This window comes from Euprymna scolopes, chromosome 24 (genome assembly GCF_053919585.1).
Source record: "Euprymna scolopes isolate OS-2025 chromosome 24, ASM5391958v1, whole genome shotgun sequence".
Classification (NCBI taxonomy): Eukaryota; Metazoa; Mollusca; class Cephalopoda; order Sepiida; family Sepiolidae; genus Euprymna; species Euprymna scolopes.
The window spans coordinates 97,659,112-97,676,332 of record NC_136505.1 but is presented as its reverse complement, the minus strand read 5'-3'; the positions used below and the strand labels follow the sequence as shown (position 1 = coordinate 97,676,332).

Below are 17,221 nucleotides of genomic sequence, written 5' to 3'. Positions count from 1 at the left end.
ATTATCTGATCTTCCATAGTCGGGTCCGTACCGATTGGTATATATATTATTCCTTAATTGGAATTCATTTTTGAGATGAGCATTATATATATTAATTTATTTTTATTTCGGACTATCATTCTCATTTTTATTAGTTGTTTTTTTTTTCATCTTTATTATTTGTTGCGAAAAACGCAACCAATAAAGATGAAAGCAACAACTAATAAAGATGAGAATAATAGTCCGAAATAAAAATAAAAATAAATTGATACACACGGTTTTGTATTCTAAACTTTTTCTAGTAGATAATAAGTTTAATTTTAGAATTACTGTCGAAAGGCATCAAATATCTATGTATGATATTTTTAATTGCGTTTTCTTTGATCATGAAGTTGGGTGTCATTTGAGTTTGATAAAATATATTAATGGGTTTGCATTGCGGTGTTGGTTAATACTATAATTAGGGGTTTCAAGTGATTGTAGCGTTCGTTTTATTTGTTCATCGACAATATAATTAGGAAAATGATTATTGATGAGTACTTGTTTAATTTTTTTATTTCAATTTTAAATGCTTTTTGTGGATGATATCATTTTAGCGCGATTTAATAATTTTTTACCTTTGTGGGCATTCACGTCTAATGTTCAAGAAGCTGGAGTTTATGCTCGTCGGGTTTTATATACAGAAGTGTTAAAAGTATTATTGGACGTATCAGTAAGGACATCAAGAATTTACATTTTATTATTATTCTTCAGTTCTACTGTAAATTTAAAAATTGAGTTTTTTTTTGAAAAAATACTGTAGTTGGTATATCTTTTAATTATTTTCAGTTATATATACATATATATATATATATATATATATATATATATATATATATATATATAAGCAGGCGGCCCGGCATTGCTGGTAGAAAAATACGTAAACAGGATCGTTTGATTAATGCAAATTTCGTATTTATTATTCTACTAGCAGTTTGGTCCCTCTGTTCTATTAATAATTTTATGCGTATATATATTAAAAAGTTTGACTAATGTCCAAGTATCCTACATCTAAAATTTCAAGTGCTTAGACCCAAAATACGCGGAGCAGTTTGGTAGAGTCTACAAAGGTCAACTCTTTCAACTTTGACCTCTTGGCAGCAGAATTTTAGCTCTAAAATTGATTAAAAAACTTCCTGCATGTCTGAATAGCCTTTATGTAAAATTATAAATGTTTAGACCCGAAATTGGCTCAATAGTTTGCTAGAGAGCGCAAACGTAAAATCTTTTGAACTTTGACCCCTTGACAGCCAAATTGTAGGCCACAAACCGAGTCAAAAACTTGCCCTATGTTGGAATACACTTTATGTAAAATTTCAAATATTTAGATTCAAAATTGGCTGAGTAATCTGCTAGATACTGCAAAGGTAAATTTCTTTTAAATTAAACCCAAATTTTGTCCTCTTAAACTTTATTGTTCTGGGCTAAAATAAAATTATAAAGTTTGATACATGTTCAAATAACCTACATCTAAAATTCCAAGTATTTAAACCCAAAATTGGCGGGGGAGTTTGATAGAGTTTTCAAAGGTCAAACCATTGAACTTTGACCCCTTGACAGCCAAATTTCTGGCCAAACATCGATTAAATTTCTTAATTTTTTTTTCATTAACTGGAAAGAAGTTTATATAAAATCTCTATATATAAAAGGCAAAATGTGTGTGTGTTTGTATGTCTCGCAAGAACTTTCGACATATGCGACGGATTTTCGCCAGATCGGTATCATTTTGAACATCGAACTTTTCGACGACAAATATCGAAAAATTGGCCCAAAACATCAATTCCTTCATCCTCAACTGAGCAGTTTTGTACAGGGAGGGGTAGCGAAAAATATTTCCTTCGTTTTCTCTCCTACTGCTACTACGACAATGATGTCATGTTTGACATAGAAAACGTTGACGTTAGTTTAACCACCTGCAGTTTCTTTAAACGTTGAATTTTGTCAGTTCTCATCTGTTTTTCTCTTTGGCGTCGAGATAATGTGCCTCGAGGCTTCGGGTTCGAGCCTACCTCCCTACCAAAAGCTTTTTTTCTTTTACATCTCCAAACACCCGGGCAACGTTTTTTTTCTAAACCTAGTTATTATTTCGCTTATTCTTCAGTTTACCCTCCCCCTAAACACACCTCCAAACACGTGGTCATCAGTTGTTATCTTAAGACTGAAGGTTCGATCCGAGGTATTGAAACAAGGTAATTTATGCCATATTTTCTGCTTTTCGACGTTCATTGTTTTCCCCTTTTTTACGTTCCTTCGCTGTTTTTTGTTTGTTTGTTTTTTTCCAATTTTTAAACATCGTTTTTTTATAATATATAAACAGAGTTATTACTTACCCTCTCTTACACACACACCCACACACACACACACACACACACACACACACCCACACACACACACCTCCAAACACACGTGCAACGCCGGACACTCCCGCTTGTAATTTTCTAAAAGAAACAGTAGGTTCTCAAGAGTGCAATATTTAATAACATATATTTTGGACTAAGTTACTGCATGAAGGCATGTGAAGCTTCCTTCCGGGCGATTTCACGGATTTCGATGGCAATAAAAATATAGGAGTGTGAAATATTCGTTGATCATCATTCAATCCCGGGCAACGTCGGGTGTCCCTGCTATCATATATATATATGTGGGGGGTGCGTCTATGCGTTTGTTCCTGTATTTGTTGGGGTGCAGCCTATGTGCGCAATTTTGCTTAGTATTCCCTTTTAGGCCTTCTGCATTGATAAGACATCGTCCAAGATCTACACAGAACGAGATACATAGACACACATTTTTTTAAAATGTTATATGCATTTTTGAATTACACCTAATTTGTTTTGAGGGTTTGGGGGAACGGGCTCAGTGGAGCGTCTTGCATTGAAACCGACGCTTCTCCACCGCATGCGTAAGCTGTGTTTATAAAATAAACAGACAAAAGAAAGCAAAACATCGATAAGCCCCAATATTCCTGTCGGTAATTACTCCCGTTCAAAGATCGAGGCGAAATTATGAAACCAACTTGAAATTGAGCAACCCCTCTTCCCTTTTGATGTTCAAACGGGGGGAAAAATGGTTATAGATGTAGACATTGATACACATTACTGTTTTCTGTTTCGTATAGATTGAGCATATACTAGCATGTACGCGTTGATTAATAATTTGGTAAAAAGACAGAGAAAAAAAGAAAGAGAGAGAGAGGGATGGGTATATAGATAGAGGATGGTTGTGGGAGGGAAGGAAAGAAACAGAAAAGGAAGGGAGAAAGGATAGGGAGATTGGTTACTATTATTAGACGTTTATTGACGTCAGAAGCAACACTGCCCAAATGCAAATTTGATTCCTCGTCTACGTCGCTCTACCCCTACCCTGTCGGGCGTATTATCGTGGCTGGTCTTATCGGCTAAGATCTTATTTTACAGAAATAGTCAAGGCGGGCAAAATCATGCATATATATCACGGTTTAACACTTGGCGAGTTGCTCACACTTTTGAATTTTCACTCTTTCGACTGGTTTGCTCGATTTTAATTCTTTTTCTTTTTCATCTTCATCTTCTTATTATTCTCTTTTTCTTCTTCTTATTAGTATTGTTCTTTCTCACTTTTTTTATTTTGTTTCTTTTTTCTTTTCATTTTTGACATTCTTTTCTGTTTTGTTTTTTTTTAAAATGTTTTTCTTCTTTTCTTTATCGCTTTCCTTTTTGTCTTGGTCCTGGATATGACCTTAAACTATATCCGATGGTGAGCCACCAGCTTGCGGGCTTTGGGGAATGTGGAGCCACTCTTGAATTGCCATTGCTCCCAGGTCCACTCTCACCCGGAGTGGTAGTACCTGTGAGGGTCCCAACTATGGGTAAAATAGAAACTGACTTTTAAAATTATATATTCTATTAAAAAATTCTTCTCCAAAATCACTGGATTCGGCATTAAATAACGTGAAAAGGGTTGATATGCCGTAAACCAACCAACCAACCAACCAACCTTTTTTTTCTTCTGCAACTTCCTAAAATTGGTTCAGTTTCTTTGTCTTCTTTGCTTTCATTCTCCTTCCTTCCTTCCTTCCTTCCTCCCTGTCATACTTTGTACTCCATCTTTTTCCATCTCATCTTTCATCGACTTATTAGTGTTTCATTTAACTTTTCCATTTTCCCTCTATTCTTTTTATTCTCTCTATCCCTTTAGGTCCGCCCGAAAAAGTTCACCCTTGTCCGTTCGTCCGTTCCTCCGTCCGTTTGTCTATCCGCACTTTTCTCAATAACTACGCATTGGAATTGTTTCAAATTTTACACAAACATTGAACATGGTATGAACGGATTTTCCGAGAAAAATCTGGTTGCTCCCCTAGAGGTGTCTTTCGAGTTAAAAGGCCTAAAATGTACACTTTTGTGTTTATTAAAAAAAATTGATGCCTTGGATTTTTTATAAAACTTTCTGAAAAGTTGTAACTCATTTCTATATAATTTTGTTTGTCTATACTTCAGGATCACTATGGGGTGTGCCCCAGGGGCTCTTTTAGGGCTCATAAAAACATTCCATTTTTCGGACTACTTTACCATATTTGTCCAAAATTTTCTGTGTATGTCTATTTAGCAGTTTTGCATGGTGCGGAACTCAAATTTAAATAAAATTAGGGCCTTGGAGACTTTCGGGGCTAAATGTGGGGGAGGGCAAATGATGGACTTAGTCGTTTCTTTTTATTGCATGGTGCAGAATTCAAACTTACATATGCTAAGGCCTGAAACTGCAGCTTTTGTTCATTTTCACCAGGATTTGACGTCCCCTGTTTTTTTTTGTGGGGAGGGGGGGGAAGACAATTCGGAACTTAGTCATTTTTTTTTTATACCTTGTTCAGTCTGCACTTACTGGGGACCAAACATACTTCACTTTTTTTTTTCTATTTTTAAAAGAGAATTTAAACTACGCAACATCTAAATTAGGCAAATTCGATATAAAAAAAAAGTAGTTTTCTTTATTAAAAATTTTAAATCCTGCATCTATCGTCACATTTCCATGTTTTTTCTATAAAAAAAATCATATCATCTTTTTATTAATGCAGAATTAATTCCTTTCTCTAGACGTATAAAAAAGTTTGAAGCATTTTGAAACCACTTTCTGCTCGTGCTCTTTTGTACTTTTTAATTTGTTCGTTTTTTTGTAATTTTCTTTTACTTCGTCGTAAAAAAAGATCGAAGAATCTTTTCTTTAATAATACAGAATTGATTCCTTTCTCTAGACATATATCAATTTGAAGCATTTTAAAAACAACTTTCTACTTGTGTTCTTTCGTTTTTTTTAAAAATCTTTTACTTCGACATCATCTCATATTTCTGCGTTTTATTCTTCCATCATCATCATCATCATCATCATCATCATCATCATCATCATCATACTCAATTATTAATTCGTTCGCTTGTAATTATGTTCTTCTTTCTGGTTTTATTTCCATCTTATTCGTTAGGAGATTACATTTTTTAAGTTTCTTAATATTGTTATAAGCCGACGTAATATTCTCTCTTTCTTCCTCTTCTTCTTCTTTTTCTTGTTCATGTCTTCTTCTTCATTTTCTTCTTCTTTTTCTTCCACTGCTTTTTCTTTTCTTCTTCTTTTTTTTTCTTCTTCTTCTTTTTTTTTTTTCTTCTTCTTCTTCTTCTTCTTCTGTTTCTACTTCTTCTTCTTCTTCTGTTTCTACTTCTTCTTCTTTTTCTTCTTCTTCTTCTTCTTCTTCTTCTTCTGTTTCTACTTCTCCTTCCTCTTCTTCTTCTTCTTCTTCTTCTTCTTCTTCTTCTGTTTCTACTTCTTTTTCTTTTTCTTCTGTTTCTACTTCTTCTTCTGTTTCTACTTCTTATTCTTCGTCTTCATTTTCTTCTTCTTTTTCTTCCTCTTCTTTTTCTTCTTCTACTTCTTCTACTTCTTCTACTTCTCCTACTTCTTCTTTTTCTTCTTCTGTTTCTACTTCTTCTTCTGTTTCTACTTCTTCTTCATTTTCTTCTTCTGTTTCTAATTCTTCTTCTTTTTCTTCTTTTTCTTCTTTTTTCTGTTTCTTCGTCTTCTTCTTTTTTCTTTTTCTTCTTCTTTTTCTTTTACTCCTTCTACTTCTTCTTTTTCCTCTTCTTCTACTTCTTCTACTTCTTCTTTTTCTTCTTCTTTTTCTTCTTATTCTTCTTCTGTTTCTTCTTTTTCTTCTTCTACTACTTCTTCTTCTTCTGTTTCTTCTGTTTCTTCTTTTTCTTTTTCTTTTTCTTCTTCTTCTTCTTCTTCTTCTTCTTCTTCTTCTTCTTCTTCTCATACCTTTTCGCCTCCTCCTCTTCCTCGTCTTCCTCCTATTGTTTATAGTATTATTTCGTAAATTTATACAATCGTTTCTTTATTTAATAAATTCAACTGTTTATTGTGACATTGTTAGCAATCACCACCTGACGATGGCCAGAGAAATAGTTGATCGAAACGTCATGAAAACAACAACTAAAAGATGAGGATAATAGTCCGCAATAAACAAATGAATAAATAATATTCATCTTCTATTTCTAATTTTTCCTGTAGTTTTTGTTGGTTTCCGTTTTTCTAGTTTCGTTTTTTTTTTCATTCATAATATGGTTGTTCGTCGTTTTCTTCTCGTATTCCTTCGTATTTTCTTTCTCTCGTGACTTTCGTTTATTTTGTTTACTTCGTCCTTCTCTTTTTTCAGGCTTTAAAGTTTTTTTTTTTCTCCACGCTCTTCTAATTTTTTCCTTTCTTCCTCCTCTTTCTCTTTCTTCTTATTTATTTTCCTTTTTTTTCTTCTTCTTTCTTCTTTTTATTTCCTTTTCTTCTTCTTCTTGTTTCTTCTTTTTATTTCCTTTTCTTTTTCTTTCTTCTTGTTTCTTCTTTTTATTTCCTTTTCTTCTTCTTTCTTCTTGTTTCTTCTTTTTATTTCCTTTTCTTTTTCTTTCTTCTTGTTTCTTCTTTTTATTTCCTTTTCTCCTTCTTTCTTCTTGTTTCTTCTTTTTATTTCCTTTTCTTCTTCTTTCTTCTTGTTTCTTCTTTTTATTTCCTTTTCTTCTTCTTTCTTCTTGTTTCTTCTTTTTATTTCCTTTTCTTCTTCTTCTTCTTCTTGTTTCTTCTTTTTATTTCCTTTTCTTCTTCTTCTTCTTCTTCTTCTTCTTCTTCTTGTTTCTTCTTTTTATTTCCTTTTCTTCTTCTTTCTTCTTGTTTCTTCTTTTTATTTCCTTTTCTTCTTCTTTCTTCTTGTTTCTTCTTTTTATGTCCTTTTCTTCTTCTTTCTTCTTGTTTCTTCTTTTTATTTCCTTTTCTTCTTCTTCTTCTTCTTCTTCTTCTTCTTCTTGTTTCTTCTTTTTATTTCCTTTTCTTCTTCTTCTTCTTCTTCTTCTTCTTCTTCTTCTTCTTTCTTCTTGTTTCTTCTTTTTATTTCCTTTTCTTCTTCTTTCTTCTTGTTTCTTCTTTTTATTTCCTTTTCTTCTTCTTTCTTCTTGTTTCTTCTTTTTATTTCCTTTTCTTCTGATTTCTTCTTGTTTCTTCTTTTCATTTCCTTTTCTTCTTCTTCTTCTTCTTCTTGTTTCTTCTTTTTATTTCCTTTTCTTCTTCTTCTTCTTCTTCTTCTTGTTTCTTCTTTTTATTTCCTTTTCTTCTTCTTCTTCTTCTTCTTCTTCTTCTTCTTGTTTCTTCTTTTTATTTCCTTTTCTTCTTCTTCTTCTTCTTCTTCTTGTTGTTTCTTCTTGTTTCTTCTTTTTATTTCCTTTTCTTCTTCTTTCTTCTTGTTTCTTCTTTTTATTTCCTTTTCTTCTTCTTCTTCTTCTTCTTCTTCTTCTTCTTCTTCTTGTTTCTTCTTTTTATTTCCTTTTCTTCTTCTTCTTCTTCTTCTTGTTCTTTCTTCTTGTTTCTTCTTTTTATTTCCTTTTCTTCTTGTTTCTTCTTTTTATTTCCTTTTCTTCTTCTTTCTTCTTGTTTCTTCTTTTTATTTCCTTTTCTTCTTCTTCTTCTTCTTGTTTCTTCTTTTTATTTCCTTTTCTTCTTCTTCTTCTTCTTCTTCTTGTTTCTTCTTTTTATTTCCTTTTCTTCTTCTTCTTCTTCTTCTTCTTCTTCTTCTTCTTCTTCTTCTTGTTTCTTCTTTTTATTTCCTTTTCTTCTTCTTCTTCTTCTTCTTCTTGTTGTTTCTTCTTGTTTCTTCTTTTTATTTCCTTTTCTTCTTGTTTCTTCTTTTTATTTCCTTTTCTTCTTCTTTCTTCTTGTTTCTTCTTTTTATTTCCTTTTCTTCTTCTTCTTCTTCTTCTTCTTGTTTCTTCTTTTTATTTCCTTTTCTTCTTCTTCTTCTTGTTCTTTCTTCTTGTTTCTTCTTTTTATTTCCTTTTCTTCTTGTTTCTTCTTTTTATTTCCTTTTCTTCTTCTTTCTTCTTGTTTCTTCTTTTTATTTCCTTTTCTTCTTCTTCTTCTTCTTGTTTCTTCTTTTTATTTCCTTTTCTTCTTCTTCTTCTTCTTCTTCTTCTTCTTCTTCTTGTTTCTTCTTTTTATTTCCTTTTCTTCTTCTTCTTCTTCTTCTTCTTTTTGTTTCTTCTTGTTTCTTCTTTTTATTTCCTTTTCTTCTTCTTTCTTCTTGTTTCTTCTTTTTATTTCCTTTTCTTCTTCTTCTTCTTCTTCTTGTTACTTCTTTTTATTTCCTTTTCTTCTTCTTTTTCTTCTTCTTCTTTCTTCTTGTTTCTTCTTTTTATTTCCTTTTCTTCTTCTTTCTTCTTCTTTCTTCTTTTTATTTCCTTTTCTTCTTCTTCTTCTTCTTCCTCTTGTTTCTTCTTTTTATTTCCTTTTCTTCTTCTTCTTCTTCTTCTTCTTTCTTCTTGTTTCTTCTTTTTATTTCCTTTTCTTCTTCTTTCTTCTTGTTTCTTCTTTTTATTTCCTTTTCTTCTTCTTCTTCTTGTTTCTTCTTTTTATTTCCTTTTCTTCTTCTTCTTCTTGTTTCTTCTTTTTATTTCCTTTTCTTCTTGTTTCTTCTTTTTATTTCCTTTTCTTCTTCTTTCTTCTTGTTTCTTCTTTTTATTTCCTTTTCTTCTTCTTCTTCTTGTTTCTTCTTTTTATTTCCTTTTCTTCTTCTTCTTCTTCTTCTTCTTTCTTCTTGTTTCTTCTTTTTATTTCCTTTTCTTCTTCTTTCTTCTTTTTATTTCCTTTTCTTCTTCTTTCTTCTTGTTTCTTCTTTTTATTTCCTTTTCTTCTTCTTCTTCTTGTTTCTTCTTTTTATTTCCTTTTCTTCTTCTTCTTCTTCTTCTTCTTGTTACTTCTTTTTATTTCCTTTTCTTCTTCTTCTTCTTCTTCTTCTTGTTGTTTCTTCTTGTTTCTTCTTTTTATTTCCTTTTCTTCTTCTTCTTCTCCTTCTTCTTCTTCTTCTTGTTACTTCTTTTTATTTCCTTTTCTTGTTCTTCTTCTTCTTCTTCTTCTTCTTTCTTCTTGTTTCTTCTTTTTATTTCCTTTTCTTCTTCTTTCTTCTCCTTTCTTCTTTTTATTTCCTTTTCTTCTTCTTCTTCTTCTTCTTCTTCTTGTTTCTTCTTTTTATTTCCTTTTCTTCTTCTTCTTCTTCTTCTTCTTCTTCTTTCTTCTTGTTTCTTCTTTTTATTTCCTTTTCTTCTTCTTTCTTCTTGTTTCTTCTTTTTATTTCCTTTTCTTCTTCTTCTTCTTCTTCTTCTTCTTCTTCTTCTTGTTTCTTCTTTTTATTTCCTTTTCTTCTTCTTCTTCTTCTTCTTCTTTCTTCTTGTTTCTTCTTTTTATTTCCTTTTCTTCTTCTTTCTTCTTGTTTCTTCTTTTTATTTCCTTTTCTTCTTCTTCTTCTTCTTCTTGTTTCTTCTTTTTATTTCCTTTTCTTCTTCTTCTTCTTCTTCTTCTTCTTCTTTCTTCTTGTTTCTTCTTTTTATTTCCTTTTCTTCTTCTTTCTTCTTGTTTCTTCTTTTTATTTCCTTTTCTTCTTCTTTCTTCTTGTTTCTTCTTTTTATTTCCTTTTCTTCTTCTTTCTTCTTGTTTCTTCTTTTTATTTCCTTTTCTTCTTCTTTCTTCTTGTTTCTTCTTTTTATTTCCTTTTCTTCTTCTTCTTCTTGTTTCTTCTTTTTATTTCCTTTTCTTCTTCTTCTTCTTTCTTCTTGTTTCTTCTTTTTATTTCTTTTTCTTCTTCTTTCTTCTTCTTTCTTCTTTTTATTTCCTTTTCTTCTTCTTCTTGTTTCTTCTTTTTATTTCCTTTTCTTTTTCTTTCTTCTTGTTTCTTCTTTTTATTTCCTTTTCTTCTTCTTTCTTCTTGTTTCTTCTTTTTATTTCCTTTTCTTCTTCTTCTTCTTCTTCATGTTTCTTTTTTTATTTCCTTTTCTTCTTCTTTCTTCTTGTTTCTTCTTTTTATTTCCTTTTCTTCTTCTTTCTTCTTGTTTCTTCTTTTTATTTCCTTTTCTTTTTCTTCTTCTTCTTCTTCTTCTTCTTCTTCTTCTTCTTCTTCTTCTTCTTCTTCTTCTTCTTCTCATCCCTTTTCGCCTCCCCCTCTTCCTCGTCTTCCTCCTATTGTATATAGTATTATTTCGTAAATTTATACAATCGTTTCTTTATTTAATAAATTCAAATGTTTATTGTGACATTGTTAGCAATCACCACCTGACGATGGCCAGAGAAATAGTTGATCGAAACGTCATGAAAACAACAACTAAAAGATGAGGATAATAGTCCGCAATAAACAAATGAATAAATAATATTCATCTTCTATTTCTAATTTTTCCTGTAGTTTTTGTTGGTTTCCGTTTTTCTAGTTTCGTTTTTTTTTTCATTCATAATATGGTTGTTCGTCGTTTTCTTCTCGTATTCCTTCGTATTTTCTTTCTCTCGTGACTTTCGTTTATTTCGTTTACTTCGTCCTTCTCTTTTTTCAGGCTTTAAAGTTTTTTTTTTCTCCACGCTCTTCTAATTTTTTCCTTTCTTCCTCCTCTTTCTCTTTCTTCTTATTTATTTTCCTTTTTTTCTTCTTCTTTCTTCTTTTTATTTCCTTTTCTTCTTCTTCTTGTTTCTTCTTTTTATTTCCTTTTCTTTTTCTTTCTTCTTGTTTCTTCTTTTTATTTCCTTTTCTTCTTCTTTCTTCTTGTTTCTTCTTTTTATTTCCTTTTCTTTTTCTTTCTTCTTCTTTCTATTTCCTTTTCTTCTTCTTTCTTCTTGTTTCTTCTTTTTATTTCCTTTTCTTCTACTTTCTTCTTGTTTCTTCTTTTTATTTCCTTTTCTTCTTCTTCTTCTTCTTCTTCTTCTTGTTACTTCTTTTTATTTCCTTTTCTTCTTCTTTTTCTTCTTCTTCTTTCTTCTTGTTTCTTCTTTTTATTTCCTTTTCTTCTTCTTTCTTCTTCTTTCTTCTTTTTATTTCCTTTTCTTCTTCTTCTTCTTCTTCCTCTTGTTTCTTCTTTTTATTTCCTTTTCTTCTTCTTCTTCTTCTTCTTCTTTCTTCTTGTTTCTTCTTTTTATTTCCTTTTCTTCTTCTTTCTTCTTGTTTCTTCTTTTTATTTCCTTTTCTTCTTCTTCTTCTTGTTTCTTCTTTTTATTTCCTTTTCTTCTTCTTCTTCTTGTTTCTTCTTTTTATTTCCTTTTCTTCTTGTTTCTTCTTTTTATTTCCTTTTCTTCTTCTTTCTTCTTGTTTCTTCTTTTTATTTCCTTTTCTTCTTCTTCTTCTTGTTTCTTCTTTTTATTTCCTTTTCTTCTTCTTCTTCTTCTTCTTCTTTCTTCTTGTTTCTTCTTTTTATTTCCTTTTCTTCTTGTTTCTTCTTTTTATTTCCTTTTCTTCTTCTTTCTTCTTGTTTCTTCTTTTTATTTCCTTTTCTTCTTCTTCTTCTTGTTTCTTCTTTTTATTTCCTTTTCTTCTTCTTCTTCTTCTTCTTCTTGTTACTTCTTTTTATTTCCTTTTCTTCTTCTTCTTCTTCTTCTTCTTGTTGTTTCTTCTTGTTTCTTCTTTTTATTTCCTTTTCTTCTTCTTCTTCTCCTTCTTCTTCTTCTTCTTGTTACTTCTTTTTATTTCCTTTTCTTGTTCTTCTTCTTCTTCTTCTTCTTCTTTCTTCTTGTTTCTTCTTTTTATTTCCTTTTCTTCTTCTTTCTTCTTCTTTCTTCTTTTTATTTCCTTTTCTTCTTCTTCTTCTTCTTCTTCTTCTTCTTCTTCTTCTTCTTCTTCTTCTTCTTCTTGTTTCTTCTTTTTATTTCCTTTTCTTCTTCTTCTTCTTCTTCTTCTTCTTCTTTCTTCTTGTTTCTTCTTTTTATTTCCTTTTCTTCTTCTTTCTTCTTGTTTCTTCTTTTTATTTCCTTTTCTTCTTCTTCTTCTTCTTCTTCTTCTTCTTGTTTCTTCTTTTTATTTCCTTTTCTTCTTCTTCTTCTTCTTCTTCTTTCTTCTTGTTTCTTCTTTTTATTTCCTTTTCTTCTTCTTTCTTCTTGTTTCTTCTTTTTATTTCCTTTTCTTCTTCTTCTTCTTCTTCTTGTTTCTTCTTTTTATTTCCTTTTCTTCTTCTTCTTCTTCTTCTTCTTCTTCTTCTTCTTTCTTCTTGTTTCTTCTTTTTATTTCCTTTTCTTCTTCTTTCTTCTTGTTTCTTCTTTTTATTTCCTTTTCTTCTTCTTTCTTCTTGTTTCTTCTTTTTATTTCCTTTTCTTCTTCTTTCTTCTTGTTTCTTCTTTTTATTTCCTTTTCTTCTTCTTTCTTCTTGTTTCTTCTTTTTATTTCCTTTTCTTCTTCTTCTTCTTCTTCTTGTTTCTTCTTTTTATTTCCTTTTCTTCTTCTTCTTCTTTCTTCTTGTTTCTTCTTTTTATTTCTTTTTCTTCTTCTTTCTTCTTCTTTCTTCTTTTTATTTCCTTTTCTTCTTCTTCTTGTTTCTTCTTTTTATTTCCTTTTCTTTTTCTTTCTTCTTGTTTCTTCTTTTTATTTTCTTTTTCTTCTTCTTTCTTCTTGTTTCTTCTTTTTATTTCCTTTTCTTCTTCTTCTTCTTCTTCATGTTTCTTTTTTTATTTCCTTTTCTTCTTCTTTCTTCTTGTTTCTTCTTTTTATTTCCTTTTCTTCTTCTTTCTTCTTGTTTCTTCTTTTTATTTCCTTTTCTTTTTCTTCTTCTTCTTCTTCTTCTTCTTCTTCTTCTTCTTCTTCTTCTTCTTCTCATCCCTTTTCGCCTCCCCCTCTTCCTCGTCTTCCTCCTATTGTATATAGTATTATTTCGTAAATTTATACAATCGTTTCTTTATTTAATAAATTCAAATGTTTATTGTGACATTGTTAGCAATCACCACCTGACGATGGCCAGAGAAATAGTTGATCGAAACGTCATGAAAACAACAACTAAAAGATGAGGATAATAGTCCGCAATAAACAAATGAATAAATAATATTCATCTTCTATTTCTAATTTTTCCTGTAGTTTTTGTTGGTTTCCGTTTTTCTAGTTTCGTTTTTTTTTTCATTCATAATATGGTTGTTCGTCGTTTTCTTCTCGTATTCCTTCGTATTTTCTTTCTCTCGTGACTTTCGTTTATTTCGTTTACTTCGTCCTTCTCTTTTTTCAGGCTTTAAAGTTTTTTTTTTTTCTCCACGCTCTTCTAATTTTTTCCTTTCTTCCTCCTCTTTCTCTTTCTTCTTATTTATTTTCCTTTTTTTCTTCTTCTTTCTTCTTTTTATTTCCTTTTCTTCTTCTTCTTGTTTCTTCTTTTTATTTCCTTTTCTTTTTCTTTCTTCTTGTTTCTTCTTTTTATTTCCTTTTCTTCTTCTTTCTTCTTGTTTCTTCTTTTTATTTCCTTTTCTTTTTCTTTCTTCTTCTTTCTATTTCCTTTTCTTCTTCTTTCTTCTTGTTTCTTCTTTTTATTTCCTTTTCTTCTACTTTCTTCTTGTTTCTTCTTTTTATTTCCTTTTCTTCTTCTTTCTTCTTGTTTCTTCTTTTTATTTCCTTTTCTTCTTCTTCTTCTTCTTCTTGTTTCTTCTTTTTATTTCCTTTTCTTCTTCTTCTTGTTTCTTCTTCTTCTTCTTTCTTCTTGTTTCTTCTTTTTATTTCCTTTTCTTCTTCTTTCTTCTTGTTTCTTCTTTTTATTTCCTTTTCTTCTTCTTTCTTCTTGTTTCTTCTTTTTATTTCCTTTTCTTCTTCTTTCTTCTTGTTTCTTCTTTTTATTTCCTTTTCTTCTACTTTCTTCTTGTTTCTTCTTTTTATTTCCTTTTCTTCTTCTTTCTTCTTGTTTCTTCTTTTTATTTCCTTTTCTTCTTCTTCTTCTTCTTCTTCTTGTTTCTTCTTTTTATTTCCTTTTCTTCTTCTTCGTGTTTCTTCTTCTTCTTCTTCTTTCTTCTTGTTTCTTCTTTTTATTTCCTTTTCTTCTTCTTTCTTCTTGTTTCTTCTTTTTATTTCTTTTTCTTCTTGTTTCTTCTTTTTATTTCCTTTTCTTCTTCTTCTTCTTGTTTCTTCTTTTTATTTCCTTTTCTTCTTCTTCTTCTTCTTGTTTCTTCTTTTTATTTCCTTTTCTTCTTCTTCTTCTTCTTCTTTTATTTCCTTTTCTTCTTCTTCTTCTTCTTCTTGTTTCTTCTTTTTATTTCCTTTTCTTCTTCTTCTTCTTCTTCTTCTTCTTCTTTCTTCTTGTTTCTTCTTTTTATTTCCTTTTCTTCTTCTTTCTTCTTTTTATTTCCTTTTCTTCTTCTTCTTGTTTCTTCTTTTTATTTCCTTTTCTTTTTCTTTCTTCTTGTTTCTTCTTTTTATTTCCTTTTCTTCTTCTTTCTTCTTGTTACTTCTTTTTATTTCCTTTTCTTCTTCTTCTTCTTCTTCTTCTTCTTCTTGTTTCTTCTTTTTATTTCCTTTTCTTCTTCTTTCTTCTTGTTTCTTCTTTTTATTTCCTTTTCTTCTTCTTCTTCTTCTTCTTCTTCTTCTTCTTGTTTCTTCTTTTTATTTCCTTTTCTTCTTCTTCTTCTTCTTCTCCTCCTCCTCTTCCTCGTCTTTTCTTCTCCTCCTCCTCTTCCTCGTCTTCCTCCTATTGTTTCTTCTTCTTCTTGTTTCTTCTTTTTATTTCCTTTTCTTCTTCTTTCTTCTTGTTTCTTCTTTTTATTTTATTTTCTTCTTCTTCTTCTTCTTCTTCTTCTTGTTTCTTCTTTTTATTTCCTTTTCTTCTTCTTTCTTCTTGTTTCTTCTTTTTATTTCCTTTTCTTCTTCTTTCTTCTTGTTTCTTCTTTTTATTTCCTTTTCTTTTTCTTCTTCTTCTTCTTCTTCTTCTTCTTCTTCTCATCCCTTTTCGCCTCCTCCTCTTCCTCGTCTTCCTCCTATTGTATATAGTATTATTTCGTAAATTTATACAATCGTTTCTTTATTTAATAAATTCAACTGTTTATTGTGACATTGTTAGCAATCACCACCTGACGATGGCCAGAGAAATAGTTGATCGAAACGTCATGAAAACAACAACTAAAAGATGAGGATAATAGTCCGCAATAAACAAATGAATAAATAATATTCATCTTCTATTTCTAATTTTTCCTGTAGTTTTTGTTGGTTTCCGTTTTTCTAGTTTCGTTTTTTTTTCATTCATAATATGGTTGTTCGTCGTTTTCTTCTCGTATTCCTTCGTATTTTCTTTCTCTCGTGACTTTCGTTTATTTCGTTTACTTCGTCCTTCTCTTTTTTCAGGCTTTAAAGTTTTTTTTTTTCTCCACGCTCTTCTAATTTTTTCCTTTCTTCCTCCTCTTTCTCTTTCTTCTTATTTATTTTCCTTTTTTTCTTCTTCTTTCTTCTTTTTATTTCCTTTTCTTCTTCTTCTTCTTCTTGTTTCTTCTTTTTATTTCATTTTCTTCTTCTTCTTCTCTTTTTTCAGGCTTTAAAGTTTTTTTTTTCTCCACGCTCTTCTAATTTTTTCCTTTCTTCCTCCTCTTTCTCTTTCTTCTTATTTATTTTCCTTTTTTCTTCTTCTTTCTTCTTTTTATTTCCTTTTCTTCTTCTTCTTGTTTCTTCTTTTTATTTCCTTTTCTTTTTCTTTCTTCTTGTTTCTTCTTTTTATTTCCTTTTCTTCTTCTTTCTTCTTGTTTCTTCTTTTTATTTCCTTTTCTTTTTCTTTCTTCTTCTTTCTTCTTTTTATTTCCTTTTCTTCTTCTTCTTCTTCTTCTTCTAATTGTTTCTTCTTTTTATTTCCTTTTCTTCTTCTTCTTCTTCTTCTTCTTCTTTCTTCTTGTTTCTTCTTTGTATTTCCTTTTCTTCTTCTTTCTTCTTGTTTCTTCTTTTTATTTCCTTTTCTTCTTCTTCTTCTTCTTCTTCTTCTTGTTTCTTCTTTTTATTTCCTTTTCTTCTTCTTCTTCTTCTTCTTCTTTCTTCTTGTTTCTTCGTTTTATTTCCTTTTCTTCTTCTTTCTTCTTGTTTCTTCTTTTTATTTCCTTTTCTTCTTCTTTCTTCTTGTTTCTTCTTTTTATTTCCTTTGCTTCTTCTTCTTCGTCTTCTGTTTCTTCTTTTTATTTCCTTTTCTTCTTCTTCTTCTTCTTCTTCTTCTTGTTTCTTCTTTTTATTTCATTTTCTTCTTCTTCTTCTCTTTTTTCAGGCTTTAAAGTTTTTTTTTTCTCCACGCTCTTCTAATTTTTTCCTTTCTTCCTCCTCTTTCTCTTTCTTCTTATTTATTTTCCTTTTTTTCTTCTTCTTTCTTCTTTTTATTTCCTTTTCTTCTTCTTCTTGTTTCTTCTTTTTATTTACTTTTCTTTTTCTTTCTTCTTGTTTCTTCTTTTTATTTCCTTTTCTTCTTCTTTCTTCTTGTTTCTTCTTTTTATTTCCTTTTCTTTTTCTTTCTTCTTCTTTCTTCTTTTTATTTCCTTTTCTTCTTCTTCTTCTTCTTCATCTTATTGTTTCTTCTTTTTATTTTCTTTTCTTCTTCTTCTTCTTCTTCTTTCTTCTTGTTTCTTCTTTTTATTTCCTTTTCTTCTTCTTTCTTCTTGTTTCTTCTTTTTATTTCCTTTTCTTCTTCTTCTTCTTCTTCTTCTTCTTGTTTCTTCTTTTCATTTCCTTTTCTTCTTCTTCTTCTTCTTCTTCTTTCTTCTTGTTTCTTCGTTTTATTTCCTTTTCTTCTTCTTTCTTCTTGTTTCTTCTTTTTATTTCCTTTTCTTCTTCTTTCTTCTTGTTTCTTCTTTTTATTTCCTTTGCTTCTTCTTCTTCTTCTTCTTCTTCTTCTTGTTTCTTCTTTTTATTTCCTTTTCTTCTTCTTCTTCTTCTTCTTCTTCTTCTTGTTTCTTCTTTTTATTTCCTTTTCTTCTT

General features: G+C 30.0%; 2 pseudogenes; both read right to left on the bottom strand.

Moving 5' to 3' along the window:
- LOC145246536 (uncharacterized) overlaps positions 1–17,221 on the bottom strand; it is a 109,352-nt pseudogene that overhangs the window by 3,786 nt on the left and 88,345 nt on the right.
- LOC145246439 (uncharacterized) lies at positions 6,409–11,995 on the bottom strand (annotated as a pseudogene).